Here is a 24,319-nt window from a genome sequence, read left to right as displayed (position 1 = left end):
CAGGCCTCCTCCCAAATGCCAGTCCTTATGACAGACATCTCCCGACCTCTCCAAACACGTCAGGGCCCTCAGAGATGCTCTCACAGCCCTCTGGGCCCCTCCGTCAGGGCACTTAGTGAGACGTAATTATACAGCCATTGCTGCAATTACTTGGATGCTGTTTCCTCCACTCAACTGCAAGCTCCAGGAAGGAAGGCACCCCTTTTCTTTCCAGAGCCCTGAGAAGGCCTGGCATATTATATAGTAGGTGCTGCATAAATACCACACTGTCAACGGTGGCCATGATATTTATTACGTGCTGAACACCAGGGGCCCCCATGTTTCCTCGTGGCCTGGCTGCAGTTGGGCAGGACCAGGAGACTAGTTCCAGGCATGAGCAGACCTGAGTTGGTTCCTTCTGGGCCTTGGCATCTAAGTGCTGCTGTGCCACCCTCTGGCTCTTGGCTCCTGCTGTGGGGTCCCTGCAGGCTGGAGGTTTCACCTGGGAAACCTCAAGCCTGAGTCAAGCCCCCCATCTGACCTGCCTGCGTCACAGATAAGAAACGGACGTTTGGTGTGTCCAATCTCTAGGATCCAGGGTTAATTTGTGACTGCAGCAGAATCTCGCCCATCAGTGGCATTCCTGAGCATGAATGAAGGCAGCCAGAGGCAGAGACGCTGCAGTCACAGCCGGGGAAGTGCGGAGCAGGCAGTGGCCTCCAGCTGTCAGTACTGAACCTCAGTGAAAGGACTTGGGGGTGGGGGGACGACTACTCCCTGGGAATCGCCACTTTCAATTCCTGATGGAGCAGATGAAAGGACCCAGGCCTTTACTGCCTTCAGACACGGACGGCCTTGGCAGCAGCTCTCATCAAACATAGCACCTTAGGGATTCCAGCCAAGTCTCAGTCCCCGGGGGACAGGGGAGGAGGCTGCTCAGAAGTCAGCAACCCCCTGGAAAACCCTATGAGCTAGAGGAAGCTGAAACAGCAAGGCTGCGTGAAGGGCCTGGGCTAATGCGGGCTGACAGCCTTCCCTCGGAATCCCCCACTGGGGCTCTGCCCTCCCAGCTCCATCCAGAGAATAAATCACACTGTCAGGTCTAATCTGGGACTTGGCTGATGGGCTGAGCAGAGCAACCATGCGTTCTGGCCACAGAGAGGTCAAGGGCAGCCTAAGCTCCTGAGGCCAGTGCTGCAAGGCCCAAGACGGGGTGGGAACCCTGGGGCCACATGTGGCCTTCTGGATCCTTGAGTACGGCCTTTTGACTGAATCCAAATTTTACAGAACAAATCCTTTTAATAAAGGGATTTGTTCTGTGAAGCTTGGATCAGTTGAGGGAGCCGCGCTCGGGGATCTGGAGGGCCACACGTGGCCTCAGGTCTGTAGGTTCCCCACCCCTCCCACGAAATTCCTGGTCTAGGTCTCGGCTATCTGAGCCCTGACCCCAAACACAGCCCTGCTACATCCTACGCGAGCCCAGGGCTGGGCACAGGCTAAACCCTCACGTGTTTGGCGAGTAAACAGTCACAACAGCAGCAGCTAACGCTCATTATCTTATAGCCTGTGACTAAGCTGCCTAACCTCCCATGCGGTTAGAGCTAATGAACGTAAGCTGCTGCCACCACCGCCATCATCGTCATCTCCTCCTCATCATCTCATCTATTATGTGACTACTCTGTGCCAGGCACTGTCCTAGGTACTTGAAGCTCATACTCGCATTTTTAATCCTCAAAACAACCGTAGGAGAAAATGGAAGCTCCCAGAGTCAAGCTGCCCATTTAGGGCACGTCAGTGGCTCAGCTGAGACCAGACCCCAGGTCAGCTGCACTCTGGAGCCTATGCTCTTGGCCACCATCTGAACCCACTTTTGATTTTGCCTCCCCTGTGAACCTTCCCTGAAACCCCAAATCACAGTCAGGTGGCCCCTCTGGGTTCCCACAGCCCTGTGGCTTCCCCTGTTAGAACCCTCATTACTCTGGGTTGTCTACCTGGGACCAGGAACATGGGATGTGTCTAGTCAATGGTGGATGGATGGATGGATGGAAACCCAAGTCCAAACCTTTTATTTTATACAGGAAGGGAACAGAGATTATGACAGTAGGTGGAGAAGAAGGTGGACATTGCTCCTTGAATCTCTATTTCTTCTCCAAGGCCCAAAAGCTGCTTCCAGGAACCCTCTCTGATCAGCGGGCTAGGTCAGACACCTCTGTTGGGTTCCCACAGTCCCCTGGGGCTTCCCCATCACAGCCCTGACCACTCTGGGCTGTCACCGTGTAAGGACCTGCCTCCTTCACTGGACGAGGAGCCCTGTGAGTACAGGGCCCACCCAGCTCTACGGGGATGGGCACAGAGGGGCACAATGCAGGTGTGTTGAATCAACCTTAGCAGAACTCCAGAGGAAGGCAACAAGGCTGGAGGCCTCATTCTGGGAAGAAGAATTTAAAGCACAGGTACAGTTCATTTGGAAAAGGGGAGGCCAGGAGCAGCTTCCACTGCCATGTGCAAGCCCTTAAGAAGAAGTGTGGCTGGTGCTGCCCACCAGGACTGGACCAGAAGCAGCGGGAGGCAGTTACACAGAGGCGGACATGATTCACAAGAAAGCTGTTTAATAATCAACTTCCCCAAAGCAAAATACGCAGCCCTGTTCCTCCCTTGTTGGAAGAATTTAAGCTGAGGCTAGACAGTGAGCAGCTGGGGACCCCGGTCACTTTCTGGACCTTACTGAGCAACAAAGTGTAGTGGCCAAGAGCAAGGGCTCTGGAGACAGGCTGCAAAAGTTCCCACCCTGGCTCCTCTACTTGGCAAGCAGCTTCTCCACTCTGTGCCTCAGTTTCCTGATCATGACTGCAGAGATATCACAGCAGTGACATCATAAGGTAGTTGTAAGGATTGAATGAGATCATGCACATAAAGTGCTTACAGCGGGGCTTGGCAGTCAGCACCATTACTGTTAATTATTGTTGCTTTTCTTTCCCTGCGGAGCCAGACTCTGTTGGCTGGCTAACCCAACCGACTCTCTTAAATCACTTTTTCTCTGGCCTCCTCCTTAGGCAAGACTGAAAAGTTAAATGAAATTTCCCACCTTCCTTGGAGCAGGGGGAGGCTATGCGACACATTTCTGGCCAATGGGATGCAAGTCTAGGGGATTCTGGGAGTGCTTAAGCAGTCCAGATTTGAAACACACATTGTCACTGGACTTGATGCTTCACTTTTTAATCTGCTTGAGCTGGTGGCAGCAATCACGTGACCACAAGGAAAAAGGCCAACATAATTAAAGAGTCTCCAGCCTTGACACCACCCTGCCACTGAACACTGGCAGCCAAGTACCTCCAGGTTTGCTATGATGGGTGAGAAATCAACCCTCATTCGTTCAAGCTGCTGTGAGTTCGGTTTTCTTGAAGTTGAAAGCATTCCTGGCCGGTGCACCCACCATGACACAAATGGCTCAAGGCCCATGGTAGCTGTTTGCCAACCTCAGCTCAGGCCCACGGTTGGGAACCCCAAATCTAGAGGAGAAAGAGCGGAAGGCTGAGCCAATACGGTGTTTACCAAACCTCAGCCGTGTGTTCCACCCTTCCTTTCAGCTGCAGCTACATCCCATCTAATTATTTACTAAATATTTTCTTTCATTATTTACTAAATACTTTTAAACTTAAATATATATTTAAAAAGGAATCTGTATCACCAGTAAAAGTGGAAAATTGGTATCTTTTGCTACAAAGAAAAGGTAACTTAAAAAATAAACAAAATATAGGCCGGGCGCGGTGGCTCACGCCTGTAATCCTAGCTCTTGGGAGGCCGAGAAGGGCGGATTGCTCAAGGTCAGGAGTTCAAAACCAGCCTGAGCAAGAGCGAGACCCCGTCTCTACTATAAACAGAAAGAAATTAATTGGCCAACTGATATATATATATACAAAAAATTAGCCGGGCATAGTGGCACATGCCTGTAGTCCCAGCTACTCGGGAGGCTGAGGCAGAAGGATCACTCGAGCCCAGGAGTTTGAGGTTGCTGTGAGCTAGGCTGACGCCACGGCACTCACTCTAGCCTGGACAACAAAGTGAGACTCTGTCTCAAAAAAAAAATAAATAAATAAATAAACAAAATATAGTCTGCCACGTACCACCAAAAGTTATCTGATGTGGCATGATTTGAGTTCAATGGACTAGCAAAAATTCCTCATTTTCCTTTTCTACTGGGGGAAAATATCAGAAAATCTTGCAATGCTTGGCATTTCCATGGGGAAAAATGGGCTACAGCTGAGCAGGGAACATGTTTTTTCCTATTCACCACGATTCCCAAAACCCTGTTCAGAAGTGAGGTGACGACTGCATTCCCCCCCTGGCTGGGGGAGGAAGTAGGCCAGGCACCGCCCTCCTCCCACCTCCACGTTCAAGGCCCCCTCAGAGAGCCTTTCCCAGATCACCTCGTCTAAGACTTCCCCTGGTGACTGCAGTCCCATGCCCTGCTTGACTCATCTCTGCATATGCTACAGCACGTATCCCCTCTGACTTAGCTTATGTTCGCTTTTTGTCTGTTTATTGTTTGATCCTCCAGTAGAATGTCAGTTCCCTTAGTGAAAGGATTTTATTTGTTTCGTTCATTCCTGAATCCCCAGTGCCTGGAACCTAACAGTAGGTACTCAAATGCATATTTGTTGAGTGAAGGAAAAGAAACAAATGAATCGAATGAATGAATAAATGGAAACTCATCTCATTTCTAGTCCTTAATGCTCCGGTTATCGTATTGGGAAAATGCTGGTCCTTCCTGCAATTCGGGAGGCAAGGCTAGGAATTTACTTGGGACTTGGGACCTTTTACCACGTTAAAAAGGAATGTGCTAGATTAAAACAAGTATTTACGAGCCTGTATGATACATACGTTAATAACTCAAAGAAATCAATGAGGGGGAAGGGACAGGTGTTCCTTACAGAATTCCAATAATGAATGTGGAAGGAATGAGGGACACCCAAAAACCACCATTAGGGAAATACCACAGTAGCGGCCACTCATGGATGCTAAAATTAGTGACTGGAAGTTTGAGGAAAAGCAGGATATTAGCAAAGTATCTTCCCCAAGATATTAATTACAAAGGAAAAACAGTAACTTTACGGCAGAAACCTGGCAGATACCACCTTAATCACGGGATCAGGTGAACATTAAGAGGACTAAGATGCATGGACATCAGGGACCCTGTATGACGCACTGAGGAGGAACGTGACGTCACCTCTGTGGTGTTCTTCCAAATGATGCACAGCCTCAACTGAGTCGCAAGAAAACATCAGACAAACCCAAATTGAGACATTCTACACAGTAACAGAGCAGTCAGTCCCCTTGCAAAGTGTCAAGGTCATGAGAGACAAGGGAAGACTGGGGGATGGCTACAGACTGGAGGAGATGAAGGCGATATGACAACTGAATGCAGGACCCTGCATGGGATCTTGGAACAGAAAAAGGACGACAGTGGAAACATTGGTGCAATCTGATGAAAGTCTGTAATTTAGTTAATACTGTACCAGTGTTAAAATTCCTGGTTTTGATCGTTGTGCTACAGTTGTGTAAGATGGTAACATTAGGAGAAGCTGGGTGAAGGGTAGGTATGTGAACTGTATCATTTTTGCAACTGTTTTTTTATAACTCTAACATGACTTCAGAATAAAAAAGTTAATAAAGAATCGTGCTGAGAAGCATCCTTTGACAGAAATCTGGCCCCTAGACACACGGTCCCACAGACAAGCTCCAGGTACCCGGGCAGAGCTTTGCCAGGATGGAGGAACGTGATGAGACCCAGCAAACAGACGAGAGATTCACTCGGTCTCCACAGCTCAACTGACATCTCTGCCACTCAGCCAGTGCCCAGTCTGGACGCCAGAATCCTCTGCCCTTCTACCTCCCACACTGCTACAGTCTCTTGGTTCTTCAATAATCAGACAACACCCCCTCCCCCAAGAACCCTGCCAATAAAGGTTGGGGTCCTCATCTAGGGCTGCCTCAGTGCAACCTGGAATGATGGTTTGTGGCCCACTCCACTGCTTTAAATACAGCCCACGGACACAAAAGAGGATGATAACCCCCCAGAAACCTAAGTATAACACATATAAAACCTACACATTACAGGTGAGTATTTACCATATATATGTATTTTAATTATGCGTAAATACCTACACCATGTTTTTAACCTATAGAGAAACCAGTGCATTTACGCGGTGGGGTGGAGGGGCCGCCCTGCACCGTGACTGTGGTGGCAGTTTCACAACTGCATGCATTTGTCTACACTCAAAGAGCTACACACCAAAGATTGAATTCTACTCTATGCAAATTTTAAAAATGGATTTAAAAAAATAGAGTATAATACACTGACTCATGCTTACGAACAAAGATTCCAAGACATCCTACAAGAGGCGACGGCGGGCAGAAGCCTCCACAGAGCGTGGTTCCTGTTTCTTACATGGCAAACTAAAATAACAGGCATGCACATAAATAAGCAGGAATGTTCGCGAACGGGAAAAGGCCTGGCAGTACATCCAGCTGACGACCGACAGTAATTACCTCTGAGGGATGATGTTGGGTTTGTGGGTGACAGGAGGGACAGTGAAGGAAACTTTCATTCTTCCCTTGATACTCTTGTATACTTTTAAAAAATAATACAGATGCGTATGCGTATGAGTTGTAAAACTTAAGTAAACACGCAGCCACGCTGTACGTACCCTTAGCACCTTCCGGACACTAGTGCTCCTCGAGGGTCCCGGGAGAGCCGGCGGCAAAGACTGTGCACCTACACAGAGAGAAAAAAAGAGGTCATGTCTTTGGCCAACTGGAGCCTTCCTGCTGCAATGTCCATCGGTCACTCACGTCCTCGCTCCCTCAGCGAGTATCTAGTGAACGTTTGCTGTGTGCCTGGCACGAGAATCCACCAGCGGCCAAGACGGAGTTGTCCTCGGGAGGCAGACATTCTAGCAGGGGAGGAGGACAGTGGACAGGTGCTCAGTACCAGGTGGGGAGCGGGGAGGTCACTGATGGAAACAAAGCAGGCGAGGATACGGTGACGGGGCTGCCACTCCACACAGAGAGCTCGGGGAAGGCCTCTCTGCGGGAGGACAGAGACCCGAACACGAGAGATCAAGACTGTGCGACTATCTGGGGAAGAGCCTTCCTGAGGCGGGAGCCCACGTGGAGCGTTTCGGGCACGGCCCGCAGGCCTGTGTGGCTGGCGGGGGGCGAGTGTGGGGTGACCGGTGGGAGATGGGGGCAGATGGAAGGCTGCTGTAAGGACATTTCCTTCAGGTAACTGTGAACAGAGGAATGACAGAGAAATAGCACTTGTCCTGATTTGGAACTTCATATTATGAATTTATGTTTTCATATCTTTAGCATGGTTGTTTATATCTAAGTGGGCATTTCGTGGATGAATGAATGTCTCCAGGCTGAGAAGGGGCTGTCTGTGTTGTTCACCATCACATTCTCGGTGCCAGCACAGGCCGGGCACTAAGTCAGATGGGATCTGAGAGAATGACCTAGAGCCACCCTACATGGAATGGCCATTAACTAATGACTCTCCCTCCTGAGGTGCCAGCTCTGTCCTGGCAGACACATGCTGGTTCATTTCATTCCCCCAATCACCCTAAGGAGATACTATTATTACTGTCATGTCACAGATGAGGAAACTGAGGCACACAGTGGGGTAAGGAGCCCAGTAGCTGAGGCAGCCCTAGTCAGTCAAAAGCATACTCAGCTGGGCACACACCTGCAGTCCCGGCTACTCGGGAGGCTGAGGCAGGTGGATCCATTGAGCTCAGGAGTCTGAGACCAGCCTGGGCAACATAGCGAGACCCAGTCTCTAAAGATAAATAAAAAAAAGTAGACTAAATATAGCCAGGAAGAGAACCAGGCAGCCTGGCTCCTGACCGCACTCTGTTAGGGCGGTCAACAAAGGGAAGGCTGACCACAGGCTGGCAGTGCCTCCCCGCCCCACTTCCCAACACTGTAACATCCAGATGCTCCCACACGCCAAGGCCAAGCTCAAATGCCAGTCAGCTCCTCCAGGGAGCCTCCCAGGAAGGAAACGCAGCAAGCAGCCAGTTAACTTTCCAGAGTTCAGGAATCTGGACACCTTTGATAACCCTGCCCCTAGGGTTCCTGGAGAGGCCCCTTTTAAAGGGGTTCGTACCTTTCTCATGCCAAGAACTGGCAGCCTGGTGAAGAAGGGTGTGGACTCCTCAGCATGTTTTTAAATGTATAAAATATAATACATAAAATTACAAAGGAAACCAATTATATTCAGGTATCAAAATACCTGTAAAACTAAACCAAACCTGAGATACGGTAATATCTGTGCTGCTTTATTAAAGCTTTAAATTATGAGATCTAGTGGTGGGTCCAATAATTATAGTGGTTTAGAGATTGGTGAGTATAAATAATATTTTGTGATATTTGCAACTACTGTAATGTGATATGGAAATATGTCATTTCTAGTGGTGACAAAGTCACAGGTGTTAAAAATACAACTGTGGTTTGTTGCCCTCATTCAAAAGGGAATGCTGAATTTCAGTTAGATGTCAGAGAAAATAGAGATGTAATATTTTGTCCCAGCCAAAAATGATCCGGGTTTAGAGGATCACTTTCACATGCAAATGATCCCCAAATTTCCACCCTCCAAGGGTCCATGGACCCAAGATTAAGAACCCCTAACCTTTATCATCGCATATGAGGATAAACAAAATTAGGAAGTACATAAAAATATTAAAAATATATTTTAAAAAAAAGAAGAAAAAAAAAAAAGAACCCCTAACCTAGACCTGACAGAGAGTAATGGCAAAGCAGGTTCCAAAGGAAGGTAACTGGGGAATGTATAGCAGATTCGGCTTCAGGGACTTAGTATGGGAAGTGGTCTGGAGCATTGCTGTTTTGGCCCAACCTGCATGCACTTCCCTTCCCAGGTCAGCCCCCTGAACCTCGCCTTTCCCATTCAGCCCATGGGATTCCTGCAAGGAACCCAACCCCACCCATGGGTTGGGTGCGAGGGTGGGACTGGCACCCAGTCCCATGATGGGGCCTGGCAATAAAGCCACTGTACCACCTTCCCTGTTCCTGGCTTCAGAGATGGTCCTGGGTGACCCTGGCACCACAGCTAGGATGATTAGAACCAGTGAACACTAGCCCCAAGCCATATACTGGGACTATGGGGAAAGAGATGGTTTATTTCCCCTCAGGCTGCTAAGCTGGTCAGATCTACTTGTGGAGCTGCCTGACAGCCTCCCACAGAATAAACCAACACAGAGGAAAGCAGAGCCAGGAGGTGAAAGAAAACAGGGTCCTGGCAACCTCATGAGGCCCTGGATCCAGCCATGCCTGAAGCCATTACAAGTATAATCTCCCAGGCCATGTGTCCATGTGTGTTTCCGTTTATACTTAAACAAGCTGACCTGAATTTCTACTCGTTCACACAACCAAATGACTCTCAACTAACACAGGAGGGCAGAGGCAAATGCTGCTCTTGATGATTCCCATAGCTCACCACCAGGCCATTTAGGAAAGTACAAAATAAAATTAGAAACAGTTACTAAACATAGAAACAGCAAATACAGAAAAACATATACTTTAAAAGCACTCAGAAATGGCCTCTTGGGCAGTTGCTATCCCTAAGCTGGTCTATGAAGCCCTAACAATTTTGGTTTTCAAGATGCGGTGCAGGGCAGGAAGGAACCAGAACATTTCCTTTATCATCAGACTTCCCATTTAAAAAATTCCTGGGATGATCAGAAAACCCCTGCAATAAAGCTCTTGTAAAATTTTAATAGCTGCCTTTTAAACTGCAACGGAAATTGCTTTTCTGTCACTCTAGTTTTTTTCCCTTTCTTTTTCTAAGTGATGCATACCGGTTTGTTTTTTTTTTTGTTTGTTTGTTTTTGAGAGTCTCACTCTGTTGCCCCAGCTAGACTGCAGTGGCGTCGTCATAGCTCACTGCAACCTCAAACTCCTGGGCTTAAGCAATGCTTCTGCCCCAGGCTACCGAATAGATGGGACTACAGGCACGCATCACTGCGCCTGACTAAATTTTCTGTTTTTAGTAGAGACGGGGTCATGTTCTTGCTCAGGCTGGTCTCGAATTCCTGAGCTCAAGGGATCCTCCCACCCCGGCCTCCCAGAGTGCTAGGATTACAGGCGTGAGCCACCACGCCTGGAGCATATGGCTCTTTAAAGGCAGATCAGCAGTGATGTGCAGTGGTGCCAAGTCTCTCTGGGCCAGGGCCTCATTTCCTGCTGACTGGAGGAAACTGTGGATGTCCATCAGTCTGGGGCCCCTCACATCGCTGAGAGAAAAGTGCCAAGGGCTTGCGGAAATGACAGCAAAGGGGGGCTGGCTACAGGGTCAGAAATTCAGCCAGGACTCCAGATATCCCAGAGCCCCACCTGGGAAGGGAGGATGCCCGTGGAGTTGCCTCCACAATCTCAGCATGCCCACCATGGCTGTGGTCCATCTGCCACACAGGTTACACTCACAAGCCAGGCATCTCATTTCCCACAGGTTTATACCAAGAATAGAATCTCAGAGGAGAGAATTAGGGAGGAAAGGGAGTGTGCTGACCAGACTCCTAGCTTGAATGTTCCCTCCCCTCAGCCACAGGGATTGGCTACAGGAGAGACACATGATCCAAGCAGGGCCAATCAGAGCCTGCCCTGGAAATTTTGCTGTAATTATTGGGGGAAAGAGAGGGGATGTAAGGCAGGGATTGCTGAGGGCTTCCTTGTCATCCCAAAGGATGAAGGTGGGGGTGAGGACAGAGAATAAAGTCAAAGCTGAGAAAGGCAGAGCCCAGAAGTGAAGAGGGGTGGATTCCTTATGAGAATAACTGAGTGGTGACTCATCAGGTCCACCTCTGGGATTTTCAGGTCTCTGAATCATCAACTCCCCTTAGCAGTTTAAGATAGTTTGAGTCGGGGAGATTCTGTCACTTACAACAGACTAATAGAACAGGAACACTTCTTTATGTTCGGGTGAACATGACCCTTCTAGGAAGCTGACAAAAACTATGTCCCGTCTCTCCAAGAAAAAAAAATGCAAAATACTATGTCTCAAGGATGCCTCTGAAGCCCCATAAGAGGAAATGGGTGAAGAATGCTTTGATCTAGTCTGACCTGTCCACTTGGTAGGAAAGGAAACTGAGGTTTGGACTGCTTAAATGACTTGTCTGGGGCCAGGGCCCACTGAGGGGGCAGGGCTGGGGCCCCCTAAATCTTGATGAGGTTTCACTCTGAACTGCCCTGAGTACAGTCCTTGGGTAAAAGGCCTGCAGATGGTAAAAGGACACAGCACATGAGGCTCTGGGCCTCCACAACCCTGTTTCACCTACTGCAGCGCCAGTTTTTTCTGCTTTCAGAGAAGTGCCTGACAGAAGTGCCACAACTCCAGAATCAATATACTGAAAACCAATCTTGACATTTCAGAGTACTTACATGTTAATGACCTTGGTTTTGGTCCTCACTGAAAGCCTTTGAAGCAGGCATTATCACCGTGGCTCTGCCAGGGTACCGGCCCAGCCCCAGGCAGAGTCAGCCACCTGTGCTTTTCTGTTCCTGTACTTCTGCACTGGGACTTTCTACTCCACCCTTATATTTCCACTTCAACTCATATGGAAAGGATCATCCACTCACACCTCTCCACTCCCTTCACTTGGTCTCCCCGGAAGAAGGAGAGGCGGCTAATGTAACCGGTCAGAGACTGGGACGGCTGCGGGCACGGGACCAGCAGCCTGCTGGGACCAGGCTACCAGCTCTCTTCTCCCCCTGTGCCCAGAGACGCCAGGAGGTTCCCTTACGTTTCTGTCCTAGAGCGGAATACACACCTTGGGCAGTATCTGCCCAGCCTCTAAGAGGGCCTGGCCACACGCACTCTCTTGTGACCAAGCGGTAATGGGGGACAGCCAGACCTCTCTCCTCTCTGGGCCACCAGCTGTGCACGTGGCTGATCTAGGCATTAAGATGTGAGGTGAAGGAGAACTGAACCCTTGGGGACCTTCTGCTTTAAGCTGCACCGTCCTTTCTAGACTACCAGAGCTTCACGTCGGGGCACCAGGGACTTACGCACCTACTGATACAAAGTGGTTCAAATCATCCTTCATTTAGAGAAGATTCCCATTATACCCATCTCCATCCTGTCTTTGAATTAGTGACTTAGGAAGGTATCTGTTCATTCATCTGCCTCTACCCTACATCCCTGCAAAGAAATGCTGATATGTGAAGAAAGGACTTTGCCTTGGGAAAATCTAGGCCCTCAACAGCCACTGAGATCATCCTGCAATTAATCATGTTTTCTCTTATGACCCATATTCTATTAATAGCACACACTAATGATTTAGCACTGGTTCTTTTATTGATTGATGCAGTTCACAAAAACGACTGAGACTGGGTCACTGACTTTGAGGGTCTCCCTTCCTCATTTCCTGTCCCCCTCGCCCCAGCCCCACCCTCTCTAGAAGGTAAGCATGCTGTTACGGGGCTCTGAATACAGAGCTCTGGGGACTTCACTGTGCTGGGGCTTGACAGTGGCCCTGCCTCCGGCCTAGGCAGAGAAGCTCCGTGGCAGAGGTGGCTCGCAGACAGACCTCTGCAGAGAAGGCACTCGGGGAAGACAACACCGTGTGACCATCTCACGCACAGCAGATTGGCCAAAATGTCAGAGTCTGACAACAGCACATGTGCTGACGTTGTGGAGTAAGGGGAACGCTCAGTCACTGCGGGTAGGAGTGGAAACTGGAACAAACATTTCTGGAGAACAATTTGGAAATTTCTTGTAAAGATAAAGAGACGGTAACCTCAGTGACATGCTTTCCTTCACCCAGGGACGGGTCCAGCGTTCCCTGCCGAGCCCCCAAACCCATACGTGGCCTTGCAAATTCTCATTCTGGGCTGAAGCACAAGGTTTCTGTTTGGGTTTTACTATATTCCAGGCACTGTTTTCAGTTTTTTACCCATTTAATTCTCATAACAACTTGGGAAGTAGGTTCTACTAAGATCCCCATTTTTAATGGACCAGAAGACACAGGTACAGAGAGGTAACTCGCCCCAAACCACACAGCAAGTAGGCAGCACAGCCAGCAGGGATTTGAACCCAGCAGGTCTGGCTCTAGAACCCCAACAATGCAGTTAAGAGCACGGGCTTAGCCTTGAACATATTTCAGAAGGGTCAAAGACCTAAATGCAAAAGGAAAAATATGAGCGTGTCTAGAAGATAACACAAGAGCGTATCTTCATAACCCGGGGGTAGGTGAAGGCTTCTCATACAGGAATTCTGGAAAAATGTTTCCATTCTCTTCACAAAAAAGGTTGGACTCATCCACACAGTCCTTTGCCCCTTTGCCAGTCTCCTTTTTCCTGGTTGGAATGCAGATGTGATAACTGGATTTGAGAGGGTCTCTTTTGTTCTCAGAATGCCACCGTGTTGAAGTGACAGGCTACCTATGTATTCTGATAGTTGTAGCCGAATGCATTCCCCAACCGAAACACCTGCTATGGCCTGGCCCCTGCAGCCATGTGCTGTGCCACCACCTGGGAGAGTCTGCAGAGAGCCACTGACGTGGACTTGAAGGTGTCGCAAAAGTCTTAGAGAAGAATTGTGGGAATCAAAGATTTCCACTGAGCATGGCTGATCAGAGGCACCCAGAAAAATGACCTGATGCCTGAATTGGTTCTCAGAGGACCTGAACTTGGAACAGCGATTTTTCTCTTCACAAACTTTTAAGAGTAGTTGGGGGGACTGTCATTTGAAAGGTCAAGTCCAGCCCGCTGGCACAACTGCACTGTGGTCGGCTGGCCCCAGGCTCACGGGCTGAGGAAATCCTGCATAGCTTGTGGATCCTTTTTCTTCCTGTCACCAGCCATTTGCTGGATGTGCCAACAGTTAAGCCCCTTCCTGTACTCCTATAAAAACAGCTTGTCAGTGCGGTTTCGACCGCTGGGTGCTTTTCCACAAAGCACTGTCCAGATCCCAGCTAATCAGATGGAAGACAGAACAATGGTCAATCTACCAAAATAGGTCAGGTTTTATTTTCTAATCCTCTTATTCATAATACATTGAAAGGGAAAAACCCACTGACAGGGAGCGTGTCTAAGGTTACTTAACCTCTCTGTGCCTCAGTTTCCTCATCTATAAAATGGTGACAATAGTAGGGATGCTATTAAGTAAAAAGTTACTCCATGAAAAATGTTTACAACAGGACTTATCATGCAGTAAGTATGCAATAAATGTGAGCTGCCATGATTCTTATTGCTGGTGGTGTGGTGGGTTTTTTGACTGAAGGCCCTCGAGAAATCTCAACATCCCATCCTCTGGTCAACCAGACATGCAGAGTCACTGGTCTGATTCTGGCCATGAAGGGAAGGAAGGAGGCTTGCAGGTCCAGGCCAATGAGCACAAGCTGATGCCATGGCCCAGGATGCCGAGGGCAGGGAACGGACCCATTACACTTGCTAACTGCCCGACCGACAGCCATTTGCCCCTTCTTTCTCAGGATGCTCAGCTAGGACTACATTTCCCAACCTGCCCTGCGGTTAAGGGTGGCCAGTAGAGGTAAGTAGAAGTAGTGGGACTCAGAGGAAAATTCCTCACCAGAAACGCAGAGGTGGACTAATTCCCTAATGAAGGAAAGAGAGAACTGCAAAAGGAGGAGGAGGATACATGAGTCTGTTCAGAGAAACCCACAGGGCCCCGTGGCTAGATGGCTGCAGCGGGGAGGCTGTGCCGTGAGACGCAGCTGAGGCTCGCAGGGCTGTGTGGGCCACAGGCAGCCATATGCTTTTTATTCTAAGTACGACAGGAAGCAGGGGATGATGTGTTCTGATTTACATTTTTGAAAGATCCCTCTGGTTGTCTCATGGAGACTGTCAGTATTCAAAAGAAGCAGGGAGAAAGAGTGAGGTGGCTGGTGCCATATCCAAGGCGAGGTGGTGGCTAGGCCAGGGTAAGGGCAGCAGAACAGGAAGGAGGCTGGTGAAGATCCATTTCAGATCAGGAACACATGGGCCTTGCTGATGGATTGGCCATGGGGGAGGCAGAACAGGAAGATCTGAGAATGACCTTCATATGGCCTCATGAGTATTTGGAAAGTGGTTTTCTGCCAGATTCGAACTGCATACAATTTCAAGAGCAGTTCACCAAATGCCTGTTAAATGAATTGAATAAACGAACCAAATGACCGCCCTGTGTTTTTTTGTAGGGCACGTTTTCATACTTTCTTTTTTTTTTTATTTTTATTTTTTTTATTTTCTCTTGGATCCACAGATTTTAGATACTTTCAATACAGATGTGAATTCTCATGACGCATATATAGATACGTGTTTCCAGTTCAAGCAATTTTTTTTCTATATATTTTTAGTTGTCCAGCTAATTTATTTCTATTTTTAGTAGAGACAGGGCCTTGCTCTTACCCAGGCTGGTCTTGAACTCTTGACCTCAAGCAATCCTCCCACCTCGGCCTCTAAGAGTGCTAGGATTATAGGCGTGAGCTACCACGCCCAGCCCTAAAAGTGTTTTAATTCCTAGTGTTCTTTTTTTTTCTTTCTTTTTTTTGAGACAAAGTCTCACTCTGTTGCCCGAGCTATTAATTCCTAGTGTTAAACACTATTACCCTAAGTCAGTTAAGTTTAAATTCTGGCGGCAACAGAACCTTATCTCAGACTGGACATTCATTACTTCACATGACAAACCCAGACAAGGCTGGCTTCATGGATGTGTGACCCACACAGTGGCACGAGACCCTTTGGACTAATGTTCTGTCACCATCTTGAAATTCTTTATAATTTTACTTTTGAACTTGTATTTGTAAGTGAGGGCCAATGGAGCATGCATGTGAGCAGAGGAGATCCATGCAATGTGCATGTCTGTCGCTCCTTGTCATGGCATTCACATGTAGCATTCTTGATGCCCCATGAGCACCAACGATGCATGAGAGTTTAGTATGACTCAAAGTGAGAATAAGGTAAGTGCATTATCACATTTGCACCAAGCACGCAGGGACGCTGACAGCCCCAAGAGGCCCCACCCACTGACAACCAGATGCATGGAGGGGGCTCCAGACCTTGGCAGGATACATTGTTATCCTGGAAGCCAGGGTGGGGAAGTAAGGGGAAGGGATGCAGAGTTCAGAGAGGACAATCGTAGGGCACCATAATCAGAGACCACAGTGCCAAGGGCGTCCCCAGAGTGGCCCGATGCAATGGTCCTGTGTCCACCACAGCCTGCCTTCCAGGCCCACCATGCCCAGCAACAGGGCCCATCCTTTTTAAGAATGGGGTCTGAGAATCGCTCCATTGGGTGGCTCTGTGTGGTGGGCTTGGGGTAGACAAGAGGTAAGTTATTGCCGGTGCTGCCTGCTCGTTGAACCCTCAGCTGGAACACAGCCGGAGACCTGATGTCCTGGCTTCAGGGTTTCCACAATTCCTCAGTCCCACAACTGACCACGCTCTGCGCTTAGTTCATTCTACCAAACTGCTGGGAAATAGGTCTGATTGCTCGTCACAGTCAGTGAGCAGCGATTCCTCCCCATGGCACCTGGTACCCAGGAACACATTAGCCTCTCCTAGCGTGACAAGCAGCCACGTGAGCATTCGCCAACCCAATGCCATGGGCTCTCCACCTGGCGGCCAGAGTACCCTCCCAGGTGAGCCGCTAAGATTGACCAGGGGGGGAAGTTCATTTTGACCACAACTGAGGATACCGAAAGGCCTCCGAGACAGAATGCTGGCTGAGCAGCCATGTACGTGGAACAGGATGGCCATTTTAGGCCGTGGGCAGGGGAGGTACTATTCACTGTACCCCCTTTTTGTGCCATTTGGATGTTTTATCACATGAATGTACTGCTCGTTCAAAAAAATGAAGATTTTTTTTGCTCAGACTGTCTTCCAGAAAGAGTGCAATGATTCAGATGTCCTCTAGTAACTTGGGAGAGTACTTAGTTGAGCTCATTAATGCCCTATATTTTCCTCCTTCAAGGTTGTTCCTCCTCCTTTTTTTCTTTTTTGGATCTTGTATGAGCAAAAATGTGTCAAATTTTACCTTCTTGTAATCCACGATTCCTCCTATTTCAGAGCTCCAGGGCAGGCAGAAGGCAAACTCCCAGAGATGGGAATTTTGACAAGTAGCCTGGCCAGCACCTCCCAGCAGCACAAGAGAGAAACCCAGGCCAGGGTCAGAACCAGGTCTCTGATGACAGAAGCTTGCAGGTCATGCTGTTGTTTTAAATTCATACCGGCTAAGCTCACCAGCTGAGTGGCCTAGAGCCCCCCAAATGCCCAACGCCCCTGAGAAAGGGCATTGGGGTTGGTGAATGCTCACTTGGGCTGCTTGTCAAGCCAGCAGTAGCCACTGCCGCTGGGGTCTGCTCTCTCAAGAAGGAGGTCAGAGATAACAAACAGTGGCGGGGGCGGGGGGGGGGTTTGCGGGGGGAGGGAGAACAGGGAAGAGGGAAGAACCAAGTTCATACAAAGACGAGCCCTCTCGTTCCCTTCCTGCAGGTCTAGTCTTCCTCTGGCACTGGCCCAGAACCAAAGGCCCCACCAGCCACTACTTTCGGTCCCCGGGAAAACAAAGCTGACCTAAATGTCACAGATCGAGGGCCTGAGAGTGGCAGGAACTCTAGCATGTCACACCTGCTGCTGCAATGTTAGCTGGAACTCCAGACTCACCTGGGGAGGGGAGGGAGAGGGAGGGGAACGGACTCGGCCAGATGAGAAGGCAGCTCTGGCGAAGGTGGGTGATGGGAGAACACGAAGAAAATCTCAAATAAGCAGCAATTCCACACGACTCAGGTGGTGGGCTCGGGTCAGCTGCTGCCCTTCCACGGCCCAGGCGACTACTCTGCCTTGCACCCCATGCACTCCGTGCACCCCACGCACCCCATGCTCTGGCCTGAGCTAAGCTGGGTGCAGGGAGGCTCCCTGTACAGCCGCTATAGCGGGGCCCCCAGCCTTTGCTCCAGCGTTTCCCTCTACCTGGAATGCCCTTGCCTTTGATCCCTCTCCACCCGGCCCAGCAAGGACGTACGTTCATGCACGTTAGTTGGAGCAGCCTGTGTGAGTGGGAAGAATGGACACAAGCATCCACCAGCAGGAAATCAGCACACACAACACAATCCTTCATGTCTCTCCTTCCCTCACCCTCTAAGGCAAGTCCGTCAGCAAACTCTGTTGCCACTACCTCCAAGACATACCCTGAATCCATTTCCTTTTCTCCTCCTTCCCAGGCCAAACCACCACCATCTCCACCTGGACAATCCATCAGGTACCCCTCTGGCCTGCCCGAGTGTCCTCCTGCCTTCCTGGACCCTACCTCCACACACAGCCAGAGGGATCAGCTTGAAGGGCTCACGTCAGGTTGCTTTCTGGCTTAAAGTTCTTCAACATCTCTCAGTCCTCACCTTCCCCCCCTCTACCTGTCACCCAAGCCCTCCCACCACACCAGCTGCCTTTCCCTGCCACATTTACTCCTGCCCCAGGGCCTTTGCACATTTTGCCCTAGCTGTTCTCAAGAGTGGCTTCTTCCTGCCAGTCAGGTCTCCCTGTGACTGTCCCCTCCTCGGGGAGGCCTTTCTTGACCACCCCAGCCCAGGTGGCCCCTACTTCACCCTATTTTTATTCCTTGCAGAGTACTCAGCACTACTGCTGTTTTCTTTATTATCTGTCTTGCTGATGAGAACGTGCACTCTATGAGCACAGGGCTCTCATTCTGCTCACAATGGTGCCCCTAGACTCTGGAACAGGGCTGGCACCCACAAGATGTTCAGCGAGTATCTGCTAAATGAATGTTCCAGCAGCTCTTAGAATAAGATACTTGATGAATACTCACAACCATCCTTGGAGGAAGGTACTGTGATTGTGACTCTTACATTGCAGGTGAGGACACTGAGGCCCAGAGGAACTTGCCCAAGGTCACACAGTAGGTAACTGCAGCCGGGGCAGCCTGACGCCAGAACGTGTGCTCTAAACAGCCCTACTAAGTGCAGCTGCTGCTGGGGTGGGGAGGGGTCTGGGGGGAGAGGCTGAGCAGCCACAGACTTCCCTAAGGACATAAGTGGGAGATCTGACCGGGAGCATCAGAGATGAAGAGATATGGAAACCAGTCTCAACGAGAAATAGGAGTTTGATCATTTGTCCGGCAAACGCCTATGAGGAAGGAACAGGCAGAAGGCTCTCCACCGTCTTCCTCCACCCCACCAAGGCCTCCTGCTGGCCAGTGGGGCTGCAACCCGGTTAACCATCCACATCACGCCCTCACAGGAAACCAGACCCTGCTGTGCTGGCCACTGGGAGAATCCTCACAGCACATGCGGAAGCAGAGTGGCCATGTGGCCAGGAGAATGCCACCTCCGTGGTCAGCTAGAGCCAGAATCCAATCCCAGCCCTGCCACTGAGCACTGTGTGACATGGGGCTCATTACTAGATCTTTCTGAGTCCCAAGCTTCTCCATCAGTTAAGTGGTGGGGAGAATAACATCCACCCTCGAAAGGGCTGTTGGGAGGATAAATGAGGTAACAGGCACCAAGTGCTTGGCAAAGCGCCTGGCACAGAGGGAACCCTAAAAGCTGTTGGCAAAGTTGCCGTTGTAACTGAAATGCTGGAGAAATAAACAACATTCACAAGTCCTCGAGTTTGAGGATGTCCCTTGGGCAAACTGGACTCTGTTGATATTAAGCACACAGCCTAAGTGACAGGTCCACCAGAGGACAGTGCCTTTAGAACGAAGCCTCCTTCTCCCTCTACCTATGCTCCGTGGAGTAAGTGCCCAGAACAAGGGTCACCCACGCCACAGGGGGAGAGACGGGCCCCAGCTGCTGGAGGACACACAAAGAGGGCCCGCTCCTCAGGGCTTCACAGGCAGGACGTGCAGAAGAGACCCAACTGGGATCCATATCTCTCAAGGTGACCGAAAAGGGAACGTGGGTAAAGGGACAGTTGTAACAGCATAAAAGGCAGCCTAAGGAGGTTTCTTGCTTCTTCTGCAGTCAGAATAGCAGCGGGCCCTCCAGTTTGTTCATTTCTTAGTTGCTGCAACGAGGCAAAGGCCTCTGGGGGCCTGAGGTCCACAGCTGTAACATGAAGATAATATTCGCTATTCCATTAATTGTTCACATTCAAGCAGCTCGTACTTACTAAGCCACTACCACGGGCCAGACACCGGTCTAGATGCTGGGGACACGGTAGCAAAACAGACCAAGACCCGTGATCCCTGCCCTCGTGCAGCTCACGTTCTAAGAAGAATGGTGCAAAAAGCAAACAAACATATAACATCAGATGATGATAAACGCTATGAAGAAAAATAAAGCAGGGGACAGAAAGCGACAGGGAGGGCCATTAGGACAGGGTGCTCAGGAAGGCCTCTCTGAGGTGGTGTCTCAGCCGTTCAAGCAGAGACCTCACTAAAGTAATTAAATTATATACACAGAAATATATATGCATATGTATTTTCTACGTATCTACAACATATACACACACATACAGCCAGGAACGCAGTGCCTGAGGAAACCTGAGGTGATCTAATTTGACAGCTGAGCGCTCAGGGCTGACTGGAATTGGAGTCTTCACCAAAACTACACTCTCCCTCCGTTTTCCAATATGCCCTTCCCGACCGAGAATTAGGAAGAAACGGTGTTTCTTTTTCTTTCCATTTTCAACCCTGGGAACCTACCACACACATGGAAGGCCCCTCGTAGGAGGACTTTCTTGCAGGCCCAGGGCACCACGCTCACAACCCACCTGTGCGCGGCCACGCAGGACATTCGCGCCTTTGCTCTGACCACACTGCTGCAATAAATAACCTTGGACAAAGATCCCTTCTCATACCTGGAAACAGCTACAGAAAAACCTCCCGGAAGTGGAGCTGCGGTACAACGTAAGGGTGTGTGCGAGGTCATGGTGGGGGACATGGCCAAAGCCCCTCCGAGGCAACGGTTCCACTTTCCCTCCCTCTAGTGACGGACAAGCCTGCCTGCTTCCCCTCGCCACTGCCAGCAGCGTGCGCCCAAGCCTTTCGCTCCTGCCCTTCTGAGAGGTGAAAATTATTATCTCAGCATGATTTTAATTGGCATTTCTCTTATTATGCCCAGCCCCCTCCTTTTATCGCTCTCACAGAGCCCCGGTGTCTTCGCTTCCTCCTTTTCATGTGTCTAAAAAGGCATTTCCTACGTCTAGAGATGCTGCTGACGGCACTGTAGGGGACATGTCACCTCCCTGAACAATATTCGCACGTCAGCGTTCACAAAGCCCCGCCCTTGCTCCCTCCCCTCTCTGATGCGCCGCAGGTCCTAGAATGTAAAAGACCCCCTGACCCCAACATCCTGCCTGAAGCCTACAAGGTCAAGCATGGCGTGGTCCACTTCTCACACCTGTTGCGCCAGTCCCCCTTACTCACGACACTCCCATGTCCAAGCCTTTCAGTTCTTCCAAACTGGCTCTACCTTGCCTCCAGGTCTTTTCATATGTTGTCCCCAACCACCACCCTGAAATTACCACTGACACCACCATCCCCTAGATTGGCAAACTCCTGACACTCTTGGTCTCAGTACCATCTCCCCAACTAGTTACGTGACCCCTGGGCGCCCCATTCTTTTCCTCCACCGTTTAACTGCATGTTTATCTGCTGCTTATATGTTTACTACGCCTCCCCCCAACACACACAGGAGACGGAGCCCCATGAGGGTGGTGAATAGACCATCGGTTCAGAGCCGAGTTCTCCATGTCCAGCACAAAGCCTGGCACAGAGAAAGGTGGTCAAGGAATGTCTGCAGATTGACTGACTGACGCACAAGGTAAGGACAAGAGGGTGGCACAGGGGTGCAGTGAGAGCATATGGAAGGAGAGGGCTGTGACCCACGGTGGGAGTCAGGGGCTGCTTCCTGAGGAAAGGACGTTTCCACCACCTTTGCAGGAAGAGCAAGAGCTGGCAGCTGAAAGGGGGCTGAAGGGGTCTCAAGCCGAGGGACCCATGTGTGCTTGTGCCATCTCCAATGATGGCTTGCTTGACCCTGCTCTTAGATCCTTCTGGGCAGGCCAGCTTGAACTGAGGCCATCTGCTCACAAATGGATTGTCACCACGTCCTGTCTAGAATCCGAGTCTTTTTTGAGATAGGGTCTCACTGTCACCCAGGCTGGAGTGCAGGGTCACCATATCATAGCTCACTGCAGCCTCCAACTCCTGCACTCAAGTGATCCTCCTGCTGGGATTACAGGCGTAAGCCACCATGCTCGGCCTCTGTCTAGAATCCTTACATGTCATAGGCCAGAGTTTGGGACCACATTAATCTAGCGAAGTCCCCACGGAACACTGACATATAACACCTACTAAGCTCTTACTATGTGCCAGGCACCACTCCACATTCTTTACGTGTTCTCACTAAATCTTCACCTCTTCCCACACCACTTTTCAGCTGAGGAAAGGCCCAGGAGGGTGAAGAGATTGTTCAAGGTCAACTCGGCTAGTGGGTGGCAGAGCTGGGCCATCAACCTGGGCTCTTTCTCCCCTCTATGACTTCTCAAGGCCACCAGGATCACAGTGTCCTCACTCAGGGTCTATGGACTTCTCCTGAGGTGACATTTTCCACAAATTTGACAGTTCTGTCCTCCACACCAGCCTGGGTTATGAGCAGCAAACAAGGTGGGGGTGACGCCAGGGAAGGGAAGAGGGTCCAGCCCGACACCAAGAAGAGACAGAAACTTGGAGCCTGGACTCAGCATGGCAGAGAAACCAGAAACACGGAACTCGCCCCCATGAACGTGTGGCCTGATCCTGACTAACAGCGAGACTGTGAGAAGTAAAACGCTTTCTGGGGGAATAAAAGAAAAACTGATAAACACGCTTGTTACGTGTACGGAAATATCTAGGACGAGCCACACAGAAACATACTGGTAACGGTGGCTGCCTCTGAGAAGGAGAATTTGGGTGGCTGGGGGACAGGGACGGGAAGGAGACTCTTCACAGTACACCTTTGAAAACTGTCAACCCCTTGAACATATTAGCAACTCAAAAAATGGGTAAAATCTATGTATGGTACATACAGAATGTAGAGAAATACACACATACACAGCGAGCTGATGAGCAACTCGATCCCACCAAAAGTGGCTGCTAGTTAAATGGGGGCTCCTGACTGGGGAGGCCCCTCGGTACCATCTGCTTGGCCTTGGTCAAATCAACCTCTCTAGGACTGTGTCACCATCGACGTGGGGCGACAGGCCAGCCATCAGTCTGGGTTGGGATCCCAGCTCTGCTGCTCCCGGGCTGAGTGACTGGGGCCAGTCACTGTGCCCCATTTGCCTTAATTGTCAAGTGAGGATGATGCGGGTACTGGCCGCAGAGCGCTGTCGTAAGGGTTCCGTGACATGATACGACAGCCAGTGCTCATCATTCAATAAATTACTCTCACTATTTTATTCTGTTAAATGGGAGTGATCATTTAAAGATTCTGTATGTAAAAGTGCGTGGCGCTGTGCCTGTTATGAGACAGCCACGTGGAAGACAGCTGCTGTTTTTACTCTGTTACTAGTATCACTGCACTCGTCCCCTTAGCAAAGTTTAGTAGGGCGTATGTTTTGTGGACAGGGTCACCCTTTAACAAAACAGACTTGGGTCCTGCCTTTTTGGAACTGACATGAAGAGGAGAAAAGAGGCCCTGAATGTGTAAGCTGAGGAGTTCAGGGAAGAAGGGTGGGGTGGGCTTCAGGGCAGGCCCTTTGGGGTGATGCTGAAGGAGAGATCTGAAAGAGGGGTCAGCATTAGCCAGGCCAGAACAGCGGTGGTGGGGGAAGCATGGCAGGGGAGCAAAAATAAGCACTAGGAACAGGGGGCAAACACCATGCATTCAAGAGGAGCAGGCCAGGTGGCCGGAGGGCAGAATGCAGGGGCCAGAGCAGCGACCACACTGGGCCCGGTGGACCATGTTGAAGAGCTGACCTTTCCACAGGGGACTGCTTCAGGAATCTCAAAAATGCACCAGACACTCCTCATCCTCTAGCAGCCTGGGGATGAAATGAGGTTTTAGTGTCACTATACTCAAGAAGTATGGCCCCACTGCTGCCCTCAGGGATCTTGCTTAAATGACTTCCAGCTCAGAGGCCCTAGGAAGAAGATATAGTAGGTGCCCGGGAGGGGGCAGAGGAACAATGACCTCATCCCTGCCTACAGCTGACTGGCCCAGGGAGAGCACCTGACTCAGCTTGGCCTGTCACTAGAACCCCTTCCTGGGCCCTGGCTAGTCCAAAAGGGGACATCTTCCCTTCTTGGGTTGTTCTGCACTTGTGCTGAGAGAGCTCGAGGTTACCTCCCCGAGAGCCTGTGCTGCAGGGTATACAGCTGGGC

General features: G+C 50.1%; 1 protein-coding gene across 2 annotated transcripts in view; it reads right to left on the bottom strand.

Annotated features, from left to right (window-relative positions):
- The window catches only part of SIPA1L3 (signal induced proliferation associated 1 like 3), a 204,017-nt gene that overhangs the window by 113,826 nt on the left and 65,872 nt on the right, over positions 1-24,319 (bottom strand). For both annotated transcript variants that reach the window (XM_075993054.1, XM_075993055.1), the window contains exon 2: positions 6,687-6,754. The gene's annotated coding sequence lies outside the window, so the exon portion shown is untranslated. The remainder of the gene's footprint in view (positions 1-6,686; positions 6,755-24,319) is intronic.

This window comes from Microcebus murinus, chromosome 16 (assembly GCF_040939455.1).
Source record: "Microcebus murinus isolate Inina chromosome 16, M.murinus_Inina_mat1.0, whole genome shotgun sequence".
NCBI classification, from domain to species: Eukaryota; Metazoa; Chordata; class Mammalia; order Primates; family Cheirogaleidae; genus Microcebus; species Microcebus murinus.
The sequence above is the reverse complement of the archived record's forward strand: the minus strand, read 5'-3'. Positions and strand labels throughout refer to the sequence as shown.